Source organism: Gopherus evgoodei, chromosome 2, assembly GCF_007399415.2.
Source record: "Gopherus evgoodei ecotype Sinaloan lineage chromosome 2, rGopEvg1_v1.p, whole genome shotgun sequence".
Classification (NCBI taxonomy): Eukaryota; Metazoa; Chordata; order Testudines; family Testudinidae; genus Gopherus; species Gopherus evgoodei.
The window spans coordinates 92,622,500-92,641,231 of record NC_044323.1 but is presented as its reverse complement, the minus strand read 5'-3'; the positions used below and the strand labels follow the sequence as shown (position 1 = coordinate 92,641,231).

Sequence of the window (18,732 nt, the reverse complement as noted above, 5' to 3'; positions counted from 1 at the left end):
GTTCTGAAGTTTTTTTGCTGCAGGATGGCCACCTTAAGGTCTGCTACAGTGTGGCCAGGGAGGTTGAAGTGTTCTCCTACAGGTTTTTGTATATTGCCATTCCTAATATCTGATTTGTGTCCGTTTATCCTATCCGACTGTCCAGTATGGCCGATGTACATAGCAGAGGGGCATTGCTGGCATATATTACATTGGTGGACGTGCAGGTGAATGAACCGGTGATGGTGTGGCTGATCTGGTTAGGTCCTGTGATGGTGTCGCTGGTGTAGATATGTGGGCAGAGTTGGCATACATACACCAGCGACACCATCACAGGACCTAACCAGATCAGCCACACCATCACCGGTTCATTCACCTGCACGTCCACCAATGTAATATACGCCATCATATGCCAGCAATGCACCTCTGCTATGTACATCGGCCATACTGGACAGTCGGATAGGATAAACGGACACAAATCAGATATTAGGAATGGCAATATACAAAAACCTGTAGGAGAACACTTCAACCTCCCTGGCCACACTATAGTAGACATTAAGGTGGCCATCCTGCAGCAAAAAAACTTCAGGACCAGACTTCAAAGAGAAACTGCTGAGCTTCAGTTCATCTGCAAATTTGAAACCATCAGCTCAGGATTAAACAAAGACTGTGAATGGCTTGCCAATTACAAAACCAGTTTCTCCTCCCTTGGTTTTCACACCTCAACTGCTAGAACAGGGCCTCATCCTCCCTGATTGAACTACCTCATTATCTCCAGCTGGCCTGCATATATATATACCTGCCCCTGGAAATTTCCACTACATGCATCTGACGAAGTGGGTATTCACCCATGAAAGCTCATGCTCCAAAATGTCTGTTAGTCTATCAGGTGCCACAGGATTCTTTGCTGTTTCGACATCAGCATTAAATTCAGAAAACAGCACAACAAGAGTTCATAGACCAAACCATGAGCAAAGACCCAGCCCAGCAAATTGGGCCGTGTCCTTTCCTTTTGGTTCTTGAATCCAGCAATCCAAGAATCATCCAAAGTCCCAAAAGTCCAACAACCCAAAAGTCTCTGCAGCCCCAGAGTTCAAAAGTTTATCAGCAGAGTTTTACCCCCCTAGCCTGGGGGGAGAAGGGAGGGCATGTGGGGTGTTAAGGGGCACCTTACTTGGTCTGAGGCCGACTGCACTGCCTCTCCATGGGGTTCTGCTGCAGCCTTCACCACGAACTGCTCCGCTCTACCAGCTTCTCCGCTCCACTCCTCCAGCCATCCCGTGAGCCACTCCAGCTGTCCTGGCAAACTGCTCAGCTCAGTTCCACTCTGCTCCACTCGCTGTTCCATGGGTCACTCCAACCATCCCACAAACTGCTCCGCTCTGCCAGCCAATCCGCTCTACCAGCCATCCTGCAAACTGCTTCACTGTGCTTCACCAGCCACTTAGTAATATAGCTTCAGGCTCCCCCACTAATTAACACAGCACTCAGTGATCTCAACTCTTAGTAACTTTAGCTCTTTAGTGATTTCAGCTCATAGTACGGGAGCCCCAGTGCTGGTGCACCATTGGCCCAAAGTGAATTCAGCTCAGCAGCCTGTAACTAGACTCCTAATGGAATCAAAATAAGCTCTGACATTCAACAGTGGAGAGAGGAGATGCAATTAGTGCTTCATGCTCATAAAAGGGGCCCACACCACCAAGTACAAATACCTGCTCCCAGCCTCTCTCAATTCACTGGGTTTTGGAACCTATGTCCCTTGTCTAGCGAGTGCTACTTAGTTGATGGTGAGACCCTCTGTCATAAAATAGTTTCATTGTCCTCGATTCACATAATCAGGGTAACACTTTATTCCTCCTTCCCCAATAACTGAGAAACTGGGGATCCCACAGCAACCAAAGTGACATTTAGGCTCATGCTAGGCGGGGTGAGTGTGCCTATGTAAATAAGTTCAGCCTCTGAAGTTCTTTTTCACACTGGCTGCAATTCACCACCAGATGTCAGGGTAGAGCTCATCCTGACTCTGCTTACATCTACACTGCAATAAAACACCGGCGGCTGACCCATGTCAGCCCAGCTGGGCTCACAGGGCTTGGGCTAAAGGCCATCAAACTGAATATAAAGTACCTAGCTAGGTCTTGAAAGATAAGACTATACATCCACCTTGCTTTTATTATTGGGAGACGGGAGGTTACTGGACTACTCTAACTGTATTCTATTTTTGAATGTGTCAAAGAGGTGCCTAGAGCAAAGAATAAGTGTTCCTTTTTATGGAATATGTATAAATCAAAAACAGAAGTAAAAGGACAAGAACAAGGACAAAAAAGGACAAAAACAGAAGTAAAAGGACAAGAACAAAGCAAACTGCACCATCTCTCCTATTTTCCAGCTGTTGAAAAGTTGTAACTTCTGTGGTCAAGAGTCCTTTCCTCCCCATTTTCTCCAAATGAGCTGACTGTATTTTGAAATAAGGTGTTGGAGAAGGAAGCAGTTGCTTGTGTCTCCTAACCCATTCTGCTCTGCTTCAGACTATTTATGAATTTCCCCTCTCCTTCTTCAGACATGTTAGCAAGGAAGAAGATCCATTGGCTAGGAAGACACAGCAAGATGAGCTAGGTTAGATCTGTCTGTCCCATATATCCCTCGTCACTTACACCTCAAAAGGAGCATCTTAGAATCTGGCTAATTTTGATAGGCTAACCTCCCTTTCAATTAGCTTCTTTAGTATTAATTTTGGGATCTAGCTCCTCTGCAGAGATAAATTCACATAGCTCCAATGAAGAGAGGATCTGGCCTTGAATGTTTATGTTCTGTTAACAAAAGCTACTGATATTCACCCATCAGTAATAAGGACATAAGTAATTAAAATCATTTCAAGGAAAAAAAGAGACAATTTCTTTCTACATTTGACACCCTGAGATGTAGAAAGTTAATGGTATACTCTTCACCCATTTTTTATAGCTCTCAACCGGCTGTTAAAAGTTCAGAAATCTTTTTGGTAACTTACTTTAATGCAATAGGGATGTACTACGTAACCTTGGCAGACTGGAAGGAAATGGTATTTGGAACACTTTGTAAGATAGAAAACCTGCTCCATACTTTGCAGACCATGTCTCTCAAGAAAGGGGTTTTTTAAAAATGCAGACAATAATGTTGCAGCGGATTTGTTGTCAGCAGCTTCAGAATAAAGAATGTTTCCATCATAAATAATGTCATGGCTTTAATTTATAGCAGAAATACTGCCACTTTTTCAAGTAAAACCAGATATGATAAAATCTCATCACTTATTCATAAACCCTGATTTACACAGGCAGTTGGTTTGGTATTTGTCAGTCTGATTAGTGTCTCATGATTTTCCACACACCACCTCTCTGTTTTGCTATGTGGCAACAAAATAATGGTGTATAACATTCTTATCTGACACTTGGATTTATTAAGGGATCCTTGAGGTCTGAAGAGTTTTGTGCTAGCAGCCAAGAGGTACTGTATGTCAGAGAGTTTTGTTTGTTTTTTGAATATTTTTAAAGCTATAGTAACTTAACTTTGACAGCCAAATGCATTATGGAACACCCCTTTCTTCTTCCTAGCTGTGCAGATTCCAGCTAGCCGACAAACATACATAATAGGAACTAAATTAAATAGCATTTTATAGTCACCCATCTCTCCCTCACCAACTTCCTCAATTATAGACTTCTAAGAATCACACAATATCCTGGAGGGATCGAGACCTCACTGAACTCTGATAGTTTTGTAACACCTCATCTTGGTCACCAGATCGCTGAACAGAGCTGTACATGGAGATGTCTTCCCCATCCTCTTTATCCAAGAGGTTGGAATGCCTTCTTGCGTAAGAGCAGAGAATTCAACTCTGTCAGGTTGCTATACAGTAAGGCAAAGTACTTGTGGAACTCATGAGAAAACTTCCACATCTTTTCCTCCTCATCCCAGCATCTGGAAGGGGAGACACTGCCTTCTAGCTAGACAAACTCTACTAGGTAGTGGGTCTGGTACTCTGATTTACTGTATTTTGGGAGTCTGACAAAAGTTCTCTGCCACCTCTACATTAATTTCACTTTTTTCTGTCCTAAAGTGGGAAATAAACCTTTACAACAAAGGTCCTCACTTCCTCCATGATATCTATAGGAACTTTTAGATTTAAAGATCTAGAATATGTGGATTCTCTGTAACCTGAAGTCTTTAAACTATGATTTGAGGATTTCAGTAACTCAGCCAGATGTTATGGGTCTATTACAGGAGTTGGTAGGTGAGTTATGTGGCCTACAATGTGCAGGAGGTCAGACTAGATGATCACAATGGTCCCTTCTACCTTAAAGTCTATGTGATGTTTGGGGATTACTGCAGTAACTTACAACCTTACCCATTACACTAAAAATATTATGTAATGAAGTCCAGCAGACAGCACAACCACTGAAAGAAATACAGCTAAAACTTGGTTAGATCCCTGCACAGCCACAAACGGAGGAATTCACGCCCAGAAAGGGAACAGAAAAGAAATACACCTCCTCACTCCTATTGAACTCCCATAGCTCATTTTGATCAATTTTCATGATGTTAGACTGTGATTTTATGGTCCCCCCTGCAGCAAAGCTATCAGACGTATTTAACTGTGGGGATTTTATAGCACTTAAAGAATGTGTGTATGTGTTAAGAGTGCATGTGTGAAGGAGTGCAATCTCCCTGAGGAAAGTTTGTCCAGCTTCTTTTCTGTGGAAAGTTTCAGCAGAAACCAACGTAAAAATTATTTACTTACGGTCACTGTAGTGTGTATTTAGAAAGACCAAGATGAAAACCAGCTATTTAAAAAAAACTTTTGTATGAAAGTGAGCTGACAAGACTTCTGATCCTCTCCCTAGAGCTAACATTTAGCATGGAAAACCTTATCGAATAAGCTCATCACAAGTTCACAAGGCAAGTCTCTTCATTCCATTGCCCCACTGACCTGGGTGAGTTTGAGGGGTCAGGAAAAATGTGAGGAACAAGAGCAGGTGGGAACCAGGTGAAAAACCTATGTGAAGAATGGGGTGGGGGAGAAGAGAAGCTGCCTGTATTGTACTGTGAGGAAGCTGGGAATGGGCATAGGGGAACTGCTGCTATTGCAAGCACCTGACAGGCACTGGCTCATGAGCTCTCAGGGTACCCAGAGCATGGGGCGAATTAAGGAGCTGAGAGGGCAGATTAGAGAGGCAGCCACATTGCAGCAGCTGAAGGGCCCACCATCAACCATACAATCCTTAAAGGGGCAGTAGCACACATGGACAGCCATTGGAGCACCCCGGTTCTAGGGCGCCTGTTTAGAGAAGGTTTGAGGTAATGGGCCATTCAGTAGAACCTGAAAGGGTTGGAGCCACACCCACCTTTGAGTACATAGGGCATTAAAGGGGCCAGGACAAATGCTGCACATGGAAGGCATCAGGCAAAATATCCCAGATCATGAGAGGGACTCCAGAGAAGTCTGGAACCAGCCCTGATTTCACTGTTAGCTGCAATACAAAAGGTATTACTCTTCAGCCGTAAAGATCCATATATAATTTGTATGGTGTTGAGTGTGTTCCAGAATTGAAGGCCCTTTGGCTGAGAACACACTGGTCCATAAAAGTTACATTTAGAGACTAAGCAAGAATGCCTGACCTGACTCTATTGTTGTGGTGGGATTTGCAGACAAAGGGTGTTTCATAGGCAACCAGGATCCAAACTACCACTGGAGCGGACTTTCAGGACATAGTGAAATTTATATTTACTGTACTCGCTCCTGAGTAGGTAATAGTGGATTTGTACATGGTATCCTGAAGTTGAGAAACTGGTTACATTTGTAATTATGCTATATTTTATGTCTATTCATATATCTAGAGTCTATATATGTGCTATATAAATCTACAAGTAAATTTGTGTAAGAGACCACCCTTATAATTAGGTAGTGAGGTGTCTCAAGTATTCACAGTGGTATTTTTTCCACACTTAATACAACTAACTTGGTTGTAGAGACCACCTCTATTGCCAGAGACCACATTAAAAAAGCACTTCTATAAACAGATCCTTCAAATTGCTTGCTATTAGCCAAAACGGACTACTAAAAACAGGAAAAAGATTGAAATACATGCTGATTCTTCTATCTCAAAATATAATTCCAAGAAACAATGTAATGTTCAATACTTACAGAATTTATTTTGCAGCTGCAATCTATATACATCCTGGAAAATCAACCAAACTAAAAACACTGCGAAGATAGAGCTGCAAGGGTATCAAAGACTATATAGCATTGTTTAGCTTTGGAGCTTAATGCATTTTAGTAGAGTAATTTTAGGTTATGTATCCATTAGACAATGAGCTGAGCTTTTATAGATGACCCATTACATGGCTGTCAGCCCCTTGAGCACTTAATGGAGTGTCAAGCATGTGACTACTGGGTTTGATCTAGAGTAGGAAGAAGTGTTGAGTCTCTCCATATTGGCCAAAGTGAGGGCTTGAGAGATGACTGGAATAGTAGCTTAGCCAGGAGACCCCTGTGGTAGACTGGGGACTCTCTAAAGAAGTTGGGACTGGAGTAACATAGAAGGTGTTTGCTCTGGTTAAGTGGAAATCGGGAAAGAACCAAAGCAGGTTTTGGCAGAGGACTAGGTGAGAAAGCCCGACTAGGAACAGGCATGGTAGAAGTAGTCCCAGGGTGAGAAGCCTAGGCGCTGAATCTCATCGTAAGAAGTGCAATTTTGCTCCATCTTTACTAAAAGGCCACCTTCTCTAAAAAGTTGGTTACAGTATTTGTAAACAGTACAGCCTCCAGTATTCAAAAATCTAATCTAATGTCTTAATCTCATGATTTTGAACCCACATTTTTATTTGAATTATTTACCTTTTTGGGTTTTTTTTTAAACATCTAGGGGCACTTAGATCACATTTTGAGGCTTTTCTCCATAACCATGAGGACTACAAACCTACTAATGAAGGCTGAGATTCTCACCTAAATCTCATGCTTCCAAGAGCTAGATGTTTTAAGAAAAAAAACCCACTAAATATCACAAGACTTGTGACAAAATGTCTTTGGGAGGGCAGAGGGGAAAAATGACAAAGTAGGTGACAAAACCATTCCTGTAATATCTTGTACACTACAGAATTCTAATTGGAAAGGGGCACAATCTCTTTTCATGGAACCTATACTAGTTTGCTATTCTCCTTCCAGTGGAATTCCTTGATTAAATGGCTTTTCTAGGATGACTTTTGCATAGCACCTCTCTGGCCAAATTGGACTTTCAAAAGCACTAATTGCATAATATCCATAAACAAGCTGAAGCAATCCAGTGGTCCATGCCTTCCTTGAAGCAGGAAGCTGTTCTTGCACAGTAGCCTGTCACCAATACACAGGTACAATTCTAGCTACCTGAATGTAAGAAGTCAGCCATGAAGTAAGTGCCAACAATTTTTTTTGCATTGAAGCAAGAGCACTTGAACTATAAAACAATTAAACTTGTTTTAACATTTAACTCCCGGAATATGGTGTAGCCAGCAACCCCCTGGCCACTGTAATCCATAAACCTGAGTACTGTACTTTAGAGCCATGCCTTCCAAGATGAAGGGTGGCCTTCGGTCTCTGCAACCACATCCTTCCAAAGAGGACAGCTGCTGCATACACACTGTACTCTAATGCTATTCTATGCTCTAGGATACAAGCCAGGGCAATCAACAGGAAACATACAAAGCACATTTGGAGCTGAAGCTCACGTAACATAAATATCCTTTAAATTTGAAAACAGAACCTGAGATTCAGGTAAAGAAGTCTGAGGCAGAATGGAAAAAAAGGCTATTCCTCTCCAAAAAGGGGAACTTTGCAGCAAGTAAGTACCCTTTGAACTGATGCAAGTGTTACGAGGTATAAACAGTCTTGTAGAGTCAGAAGTTAAGAGGCAAAATAAAAAAATTCTGCTTCCAGGTGACAAGGGAGCTCACAATGAAAGTTCCCAAAATGCATGTTCCAGAGACTTTTCTATAAATACAGAAGAAATGCAATGGTGTTTTACAGGTTTAGGGGACACTAGTTCTGAAGTGTATGTGTGTGCGCGTGTGTGTGTTGAGATAAATAGTGCAGCCTTAAACATGTATGTTTCCCATAGCATTATTGAAAAAAATGTGTGGAATAAGCTTTGATAGGTAAAGATCTTATTCTAGTTAAAGATACTAACTTGAGCTTCTCATAATAGGAGAGAGAGAGAGAGAGACTGCCTGGCCACAACACTTGAGCAGTTTTATATCTGTACCATTTTACAAATGAAATGCATTGCAGCTGACTAGTCAATTCTTTATTTAGACAATGGCCACTAAGCGTGCTGCATATCAAGCTTCAGCAATTTGAGTTCAAGAATCTGAATGCACAAGATGTAACAAAAGGATCAAATGATATTCATGTATTCTTTAAGTGCCACTCCACCAGATTAGAACAATGAAACTGAGGTCCACAACCAGACATTTAGAATCTTAGCAGAGCAATGCTCATGTTTAATTTGTTGATCTATGCAACAATCTAACATTTTTTGATTACATCTGCAGCATTCAAGTGCAAAGAAATTGTTTGATGAGTTATCTGGAGTCACTCAAATATTCCTTTCAGTACTTGATAGCATATAACAGTAATAATGAAAGGGAAAGTTGCTTCCCTCCCATCTTAAATTATTCACTGGTGATGGTTTTCTAGATTGTATACATCTGTCATTTGGATAATTAGTTGTAAAACTGAGTATTACACACTTGCATTCAATGTTCCATGTTCTAATACTTTGAAACCAGTGCCAAGTATATGGAGACTAATTCTAAAGAGTTACTGATGTGGAGTTAAAGTGAAGTCAACCATTTTCCAATAGATTGCTGTTCACAAGCAACTCTGCCAAAGTCTTGGTTGAGGCTCTGAAGGCATATTCTGTTTAACAGGTACCCAGAGGGCAGAGCAAAACCCATTCTTCATTATTCTGCAGCATGGTTAAATTAAGCTTTCTAAGGTCTAGTATCTGCCTTGAAACTACTGCAAGGGGTTACAAAAATCACGCCTCCCTCTGCTTTATCTTTAATTGTTAATGTTGGGTTACCTACCAACTTTTATCTCAAGATTCTCATTTAGCAGGGTTTGTCATTTGCTAATAGGTGGCAATTTCTGCATATGGCAAGTTCTAACCAGCTAGCCATGAATTAGACTACTGAATTAGATGACTCCCACTGATAAACTCAGGTCCAGTCAATCATGCTAGCCTGATCTCATTACTGTTTGTCAGGGGAGTGAATCATAAGAACGGCCATACTGGGTCAGACCAAAGGTCCATCTAGCCCAGTATCCTGTCTACCGACAGTGGCCAATGCCAGGTGCCCCCGAGGGAGTGAACCTAACAGGTAACGATCAAGTGCTCTCTCTCTCCTGCCACCCATCTCCACCCTCTGACAAACAGAGGCTAGGGACACCATTTCTTACCCATCCTGGCTAATAGCATTAATGGACTTAACCTCCGTGAATTTATCTAGTTCTCTTTTAAATGCTGTTATAGTCTTAGCCTTCACAACCTCCTCAGGTAAGGAGTTCCACGAGTTGACTGTGCGCTGTGTGAAGAAGAACTTCCTTTTATTTGTTTTAAACCTGCTGCCTATTAATTTCATTTGGTGACCCCTAGTTCTTGTATTATGGGAATAAGTAAATAACTTTTCCTTATCTACTTTCTCCACATCACTCATGATTTTATATACCTCTATCATATCCCCCCTTAGTCTCCTCTTTTCCAAGGTGAAAAGTCCTAGCCTCTTTAATATCCCCTCATATGGGACTCATTCCAAACCCCTAATCATTTTAGTTGCCCTTCTCTGAACCTTTTCTAGTGCCAGTATAAAACCAGTATGGAATCAGCTTCCATATTTTTCACTACACTATTTTTAGGCAAGACCCTGGAAAAATGTGTCACCTTGGACATTACATAAAACTTCCAGTCTCTGACATTATCAGCTACTGAATAAATAAGAACGATGGGGATTCCTGCTAACCAGGGAATGTTCCTGCCAGCAATTGGCTTTTCACACTCAACACTAAGGGAAGGTTCTGGGTTCAGCCTATGAAATCTCAGCTGAATGGCTGGGTTGTGGTAGATCTCTTGTGCCATACTTAAGGTCTCCTATGTGCTCTAGAGAAACACACAGAGATTCTCTTACCTTTCGGTACCACTATGAACTATATACCACTAATCCGGCTCTATGCCCAGTGAGAGACCGTACTGCACTTTTTCCAGTATCCACTGTTTGTGGTCCCAGTACAGATCCTGCAGCTCTCCCTATTGATCCAAGAGATTTAAACTTATTGTTGGGACCATGAAAATTTAGGATAATCTGAATGATGCTGGACCCTAAACCAGAAGCTAGAGTATCAGGGACATACTAGCATATGAAGTATGACTCCTGTATAGGAGATTTTTAAAAATTCACAAAACCAGGGGCAAACATGGTTTGGATTGTCCATCTGTGAGAGTGAGTTCTACTTCCAAGGCTGTGGGAGGGAACCTGTCCTTCCCAGAAATCTTAAGAGCCAGCCTGGATGAATTTCTGAAACACACTGAAGTGACTGATTGTGCTGGAAGATAAAGCATTCACCTGGAATGAATTGCTTCATTGATAAAAGGTGGGAGAGGTAATATCAAAAAATTCTGTGTAAGCTTGAAAACTTCTCTGTTTCACCCACAGAAGTTGGTCCAATAAAGGTATTACCTCACCTATTTTCAGGGGTGAAAGTAACTTACAGGACTTACTGGTACTGCCGGAGTCCTGAGGAGGGCGTGGCCTCACGCAGAAGAGGCGGGGCCTCAACCAGAAGAGGCAGGGCCTCTCAAAATTTAAAGGCCCTGGGGCACTGGCTCTGGCTGGGAGTCCCAGAACCTTTAAATCAACTCGGGACCCCCAGCTGCAGAGGTGGCTAGGAGCCCCCGGGGCTCAGGGGCAAATTAAAGGGCCCAGGGCTCCAGCCATGGAGCTCAGGGCCCTTTAAATCCCCTCCGCAGCTCCAGCAGCCGCAGCTGCAGGAGCTCTGAGCCCATTAAATCCCGGCCACAGAAGCCAGGGCAATCCGGCATGGCATACTGGCGCTTGCCGGACCGGACTGGCTTATTTTCACCACTGCCTACCTTCTCTCCCCCATTCTGGGAGCATCATGACTACAGCACTTGCTTCACTGACTCAGACATCACTTAAATACTTACCAGCTTAAATACTTACCACTTGCAAGATCCAGCACAGCCCTGGGGCTTTCCCTACTCATTTCAATGAATCAGTGCCTGGCTAGAGTGGAATGGGATGCAGAGGTGGTCAGCTAGGATCATCAACAAATTCATGTGGGGCCCAGAGTGCAAACTGTAGCAGGTAGCATGGTCTGAAACAAACTTTCTGAGTAGGTCCCCTGTGGCAAGAAAAGGTTAGTTTAAGAAAACAACACATTTTCAGCAGTGCAAAACCAGTTCATAAATAGGATATTCATTGGGGACACAGTGAAAATGGTGCCCTCAAGTGCATGAGGAAGACATCAGCTGGTCGAGAAGGTAATACTCAAAGCCCTGAAGACTCAGTCAAACATTCAGCAGTGTTTGTTGACTTTAAAAGCATATCCAGAAGTCAGTCTTTTTCTGTTTTTCCCCCCACTTGTGGAATGTGGCGCACTAGGAACAGCACTCTTCTTGCCTAATTAGGCATTAATTGTGGCAAGACATTTCAAGAGAACATCTGTAAAAAAAAGTTTTCCGTAACCAATGCTGCCTATATTAGATAAAATCCAATTCTGACTGGCAGATTTTATCCTTCGTCTGACTTACCTCACTGGTTATCTTAAACTGCTCTTGATTTTTAAATATATTATAACATCTTACATTTCATTTGACCTGTTGCTCATACCACAGCTGCCACTGGCATGCAACACACAACTGCTATTTAATTTTAGCTCATGCATTTTAATGCTACGGTACATTTCGGTAAACTTGTCACCACTCTCATCACCTTTAGGCCTGGCTCCACACTGAAGCTGCACCACTATAAAAGCTCTCCTCTTTTCAGCATGAACTGTGTGTGGCTGTATAACTTGCTTTCTACTTCAGTATTCTCCCATGAATGACTCTCTGGCCTTCCACTGACAGAAATCAGTCTGCTTCATAATTAAAGCTACTCTGTAGAAGTGAGACTTAACTCTGCTTATTGGCAGGGTAGAGGCATCTGACTTCCAATTTAAAATACCAGTGAAAGCAGTCCTCCTACTGGTGTCCCATAGTGCACTGCTCATCATAGCCATGACCCCATCCATTTACTTTTCTGTATTCCAGTACTCTGGAGTCACCTGGACTAGAAGTTAACTACTGGCTCCGGCAGCACTGAAACAGAGGAGTCTAATTTGCAAGCCACTTTTATATAGTGAATGCACAACACTTCAGAGAATCCAAGCTTTATTACTGTGCCTTGTGTCTGCCTGGAGTTAGATAACAGCTGCACTGGGGAGAGCTGGGGACAGGGGAAAGTGGGGAGTACAATCCCAGATGGAAAGCAGTTGCAGATTGCATCTGACCAGATGGCAGCAGTGGGCAGTTAGCATGCCACTGTCTGGTCTATTCCATCTGTTCTCACTAAATGATAGAGCAGACTGGCTGCAAAGTAGCAAGGAAAAGGCACCTGCACAAAAGCAGCAGGACACCTTTCCATCTAATTAGTGTTCTGTGGGGGTAGATGATTGAAGTTTTTTTTAACTGTCCCCACTACCTGGTGAGCCAGGGTGGAACCAGCCCTGGGTTGAGTAGCTTTGAAGGTGTAATGACATCAAAGGGATTCAAGTAAGGATATAACTGAGCAGCAGCTGACATAAAAAAGTATGGATATAATAGGAGTATAACAAATTTTAAATCTTTGGAATGTTCTTATTGCAGCCAGGTGGAACACAAGGCAAGGGAGTGTCTGCTGGAAAAATAAGTTAGAAAAGGAACCTGTGTTCTCCCCAAGAAGAGTCTGGTACCAGCCATCTACATGTTAATTTCCTTCTATTTATCCATACTTAAGAGGCCACCTAGGAGAGACTGGGTAGTCCTTTATCCACAGCAAGTAACTGCTATTTAACATGCCAACACATATTATGCTATAAAGCCCCTCTTGCATCTCAAATTAAGATAGGAAGATAATCTTCTGTTAATCTGGGTAAGAGTTCTTGTATCAGCCAGGCTGTTTTTAGATTTTATTATTGTAATTTCACATTGTTTAATAATGATTAACATGGTAAGAGGTGTAAATTTATTTTCTACATGAGTCTTTGAAGACTTAACTTTAACACTCCCTAACACAGAGCCAGGCACCTCCCATTACACCTTGTGGATATGGTTCCTTGTTCTTTCCACCTTCCTTGGGAGCACTGAGGAGAGAACAGTTTCCATCGGAGTGGTGGGGTGGTCTTAGGCTAGTTTGTTCATTGTTTTTAAAAAGCACTCTCTTTGGTTTAATATATTATACAAACTTCTGATCAGTTACTGCAGTAGAGAGATCAGAAACTTGGCCTGGTGGGTAAAGTTTTGGTTCTAAATTGGCTACTTAATTAAGGAGAAGTGTCTTCATCTGTGACCCTGCACAGTGTTTTTCTTCTAAAGCTATGAAAGCAGATAATCTGGAGCCACTGTAATAAGACCATTTCATTCCCCCACCTCCCTATCCTGGCCATTTCTTTAAGTCACAGTGTCTTCTTCACATGAACCAGTGACAAATATGAACCATCTCAAAGACAAAACACATAGCCTCAGTTTACTGAGCTGTAAAATAAATAAGTGAAACCCTTAATTCACTGTACGTTAGCACCAAAGTTTTCTCTTTCGAACTGGAGCAGTCTCTAGGTTAATTCACTGATGTGAGATGGTCAGGTACTGGCACAAGGTAGATGAACAACCTCAAAGTCTATAGCACACTGCTGTAGATTAGGATGCATTCTAAGCTTTACTATCAGCATTTGTAACTTCCAAAGTCTTGGAAATATTAAGTGACTGCCACATCAGTTAGTCTCCAAATGATTGTTACAGGGCAAATTGATTCCAACAAGTCTTAAATTTTGAAGTATGAAGAGTGTGTGCCAGGCCTCCACAGAACACTACAAAGTATGGATGTTCCAGAATGATAAGTGTTAGGGCAGGTCCAGACTAGATCTTTAAATCGATTTAAACAGCTTTAAATCGATTTAAAGCTGTAACCGTCCACACTACAGAGTACAGTAAATCGATTTTAAGGGTCCCTAAAATCGATTTCTGTACTCCACCTAAACGAGCGGAGTAACCCTAAAATCGATTTTATAAAATCGATTTTATGCTAGTGTGGACGGAAACAGAAGTTAATGGCCTCCGGGAGGTATCCCATAGTGCACCAGTGGCCGCTCTGCACAGGGAAAGGAACTCTACTGCTGGCCAGGTAAACAGGAAAAGCCCCGGGAACTTTGAAATTCCAGTTCCTGTTTGCCCAGTGTGGAGCTCTCAGCAGCAGAGATAACAATGCAATCTCCTGAAAATAGGAAAAGAGCTCTAGCATGGAACACACAGGAGTTACAGGATCTGATAGCAGTATGGGGAGAAGAGTCAGTGCTTTCAGAACTGAGGTCCAGCAGAAGAAATGAGAAAACCTTTGAAAAGATTTCTAATGCCATGAGGCAGAGAGAACACAGTAGAGACTTGTTGCAGTGCAGGGTCAAAGTGAAGGAGCTCAGACAGGCGTATCAGAAGACCAAAGCAGCAAAGGGCAGGTCAGGATCTGGCCCCAAAACATGCCGCTTCTACGAGGAGCTGAACGCAATATTGGGGAACTGTGCAACGACAACCCCCCCCCTTGTCTGTGGATTCAGAGGTGGGGGTAGTGATCTCTGCCACTGCGGAAGATTTAGAGGGCAGCGAAGAGCACGATGAGGACCAAGAGGAGGACGAAACAGCAGAGAGCACAGAGCATTCAATTCCCACTAACAGCCAGGATCTTTTCCTAACCCTTACAGAAGTACCCTGCCAGCCCTCTCAAGCCAGTAGCACAGAAAATGATGCTGTGGAATTGTCCTCTGGTGAGTGCACTTTTTTTTATTAAAAGCGTAGGCTGAATGAATGCAAGCCTTTTTTAGTGAGTGATTTGCCATGAGTGCTTGCATGCAGTAGCTGGAATTAGAGTTACTGGAACAGTCTGTTAACATGTCTGGGAACAGAGATGACCATTCATTCCTTTCTTCTGTGCTGAGCCAGTAAATGAAAAACCTTTCCTAAAACAATGACCCAGGTGGTGGTTGTTAGAAAGCTGTTCATTCCTACGGGGTGGTGTCCCCTAGCACTTGGCCAGCATGAATCATCCCTATTAACTGCCATGGCAGAGGGGGGATGGGGTTAGGTAGATGGCATTAAAGCTAAAGCTAAAGTGCAGCACAGATGATTGTGGGAGGGAACTTGTATTTCCCTGTGCTGCACCTTTTCCATGGCTTAAGAAACCAGTGTTGTTCCTTAAAGCGCTTTGCCTCACTACTGTTCATGCTACCTGATAATAGCCGGGGGTGCAGTGTACTACAAGCCACTGCACAGTTCACTACCAAATAACTTACCATTGTCTCCGGACACGGTCTGTGTGCTCCCCTGACCTGCGGCTGAGCTGAAATCTCAGTCCTCAGCCACAAGCAATAAGTATTAAAAGAATCCTAAGGCGACCTTGTGGTAAAGTTACATGCTCAAGGTACGGTGAATAGCGCAGTTCACTGAGAAAGACTGTATCCATTGTTCTGTGAAATGTGTCTCTTATGATTCTTCTATCACTCTTTCCACCCCCACCCCCACACCCCCCACACAGCTGCACATTTCTCCAGCCTCCCTCTCCCTCTCCTCCCCTTCTCCTGTCCGACGGGGAGGTCACATAAGAAGGCTAAGAAAAAAGAGGACGCGTGAGGAGATGTTCACAGAAATTATGGCAGTAACCCGTACTGAGAGAGCTCAGCAGGGGGACTGGAAACAATTGGTCGCAAAGTACAGGGAGGCTGCCAGTCAACGCGAAGACAGGAGGGATGCTAAAAATGATTTCAGGTGGCAGGAAGATCAGCGCTGGCGGGCAGCAACGCTGGATCTTCTTCGTGATCAGACCGACATACTCCGCGATATGCTGGAAGAGCTGTGTGGTCTCAGGTTGCCTCTGCAGCCCATGTATAACCTCCCTCAGTACTCACCCTGTCCCACACCTTCCAGAACTAGGCGTGTAAGAACGCGTGGGGGAAGGCTATCTGCACCAGCCAACTACACCCCTGTGGACAGTCCAACCAGAAGGCTGTCATTACATTGAAAACCCCTTAATGTTATGTTTCTTCCCTCCTGTACTCCTCCCAAACCTCTCCCTTGGCACCATTTACTTACTTTACTCTCAGGACATGCTATGCAAAGGCAGTGTGAGGGTGGGTTGTTAAAGAAATAAAGCATGCAGCTTTGCAAAGCTTCAGGGAAGCTAGTTTGCAGCATCAGGAGTAAACACATGGGAAGGTGGGTAATACAGGGAAAATAAACAAAGCAGTCATACCGTACCATGGTCCATGATAAATCTTGTTATGTCTTCTCTGATGCGCCTTCTTCTTACCAACCTCCCTCCCCCTTCCTCCAAACCTCCCTCACTCCCTTCCCCGGAGAACCCCGAGTTATGAAATGTCATGCACAGGATTGTAACAGCAAGCATGATGATTGATTGCTGAAAGGGTCTGATTTTTAATAAAGAACTCAATTTCTTTAACAAATACCAGTAACTTTATTTTCAATAAGCAAGCAGTTAAGGAAGGGTGCAGGGAAGATCGTTTGCAGCAGCCAGAGTCAAGACATGGGGAGGTAGGTAATAACAGGGAAATAAACATACCAATCACACCGTTCCCTGGTCCATGAGGCCACTTCTGGGCTTCCTTAACTGACTTTGTCTTTCCTTCCTACATCCCTCCCTAACCCTAGCCATTTACTATTCTTCTCCCAAAAAAACCCTATTACTGTAATTCTATTCGCAGGCTTCTAAATGCAAGAGGGAGGGTGCGCTGCTTACAGTGACTGTCTTTTAATAAAGAATTCAATGTTTTCCACAGACAGACGGCTATTTTAATTACCGTAAGCAAGCAGTTGTGGAAGGGTGCAGGGAATGCAGCTTGCAGCAGCAGGACTGAATACATGGGGAGGGTGGTAATCAATGGAAAAGAAACTCAGCATTCAAACTGTACCCTGGCCCATGAGGAAGCTACTTTTCAGGACTTCTCTGATGCGCACAGCATCCTGGTGTGATCTTCTAATTGCCTTGGTGTCTGGCTGCGCATAATCAGCGGCCAGGTGGTTTGCCTCAGCCTCCCACCCCGCTATAAAGGTCTCCCCCTTACTCTCACAGAGATTGTGGAGCACACAGCAAGCAGCAATGACAAAGGGGATATTGGTTTGGCTAAGATCTGAGCGAGTAAGAAGCGTTCGCCATCTTCCCTTCAATCTGCCAAATGCACATTCTACCACCATTCTGCACTTGCTCAGCCTGTAATTAAACAACTCCTGAGCACTGTCAAGGCTGCCTGTGTATGGCTTCATTAGCCAGGGCATCAAGGGGTAGGCTGGGTCCCCAAGGATAACTATAGGCATTTCAACATCTCCAACTGTTATTCTCTGGTCAGGGAAGTAGGTCCCTTGCTGCAGCCGTTTAAACAGTGTAGTGCTTCTGAAGACACGTGCGTCATGAACCCTTCCTGGCCATCCCACGTGGATGTTGGTGAAACGTCCCTTGTGATCCACCAGGGCTTGCAGCACCATTGAAAAGTACCCCTTGCGGTTTATGTACTGGGCGCCCTGGTGCTCCGGTGCCAAGATAGGGATATGGGTTCCATCTATGGCCCCCCCACAGTTAGGGAATCCCATTGCAGCAAAGCCATCCACAATGGCCTGCACGTTTCCCAGAGTCACAACCTTTCGAAGCAGCAGCTTAATGATTGCTTTGGATACTTCCAGCACAGCAGCCCCCACAGTAGATTTTCCCACTCCAAATTGATTACCGACTGACCGGTAGCTGTCTGGCGTTGCAAGCTTCCAGATGGCTATTGCCACTCGCTTTTCCACTGTGAGGGCTGGTCTCATCCTGGTATTATGCCGTTTCAGGACAGGAGAAAGCGAGTCACAAAGTTCAAAGAAAGTGCTCTTACGCATGCGAAAGTTCCGCAGCCACTGCGAATCGTCCCACACCTGCAGGACTATGCGGTCCCACCAATCAGTGCTTGTTTCCCGTGCCCAAAAGCGGCGCGGAACGGGTAGAACCTCCCCCAAAACCATCAGGAGCTCCAAAGTGCAGGGGCCCGGGGTGTCGGAAATCTCGTTCTCCAAGTCCTCATCACTGTCGTCCCCGCAGTCAAGCATTCTCTCTTGCATTTCTGACTCATGGTTCAGCATGGATAGCATGAGAATGCGTGAACTATTTACAGCATTCGCGATCAAGGATAAGAGCACTCCTGGATCCATGCTTGCTGCAAAATGGTGTTTTCTCACTGCAGCCAGTAAAAACCGCGTGAAGTGACTGTGTTCCGCTGACAGGAAGGGAGGGGGTGAGGCTGTACCCAGAACCACCCACGACGGGGATTTTGGCCCCATCATGCACTGGGCCAGGGACCCGTGCAGGAACTGTGGGATAGGTACCCAGAGTGCAACGCTCAGGGAAAAGATGGACGCCAGGGAACATGGACGCTCAACATCGATGTAAGTAGCCCTAGTG

The 18,732-nt window shown here is 43.8% G+C and overlaps 1 long non-coding RNA gene across 2 annotated transcripts in view; it reads right to left on the bottom strand.

Annotated features, from left to right (window-relative positions):
• The window catches only part of LOC115645985, a 73,868-nt gene that overhangs the window by 47,282 nt on the left and 7,854 nt on the right, over positions 1–18,732 (bottom strand). For both annotated transcript variants that reach the window (XR_003998890.1, XR_003998891.1), the window contains exon 3: positions 11,224–11,404. This is a non-coding gene — a long non-coding RNA (uncharacterized LOC115645985). The remainder of the gene's footprint in view (positions 1–11,223; positions 11,405–18,732) is intronic.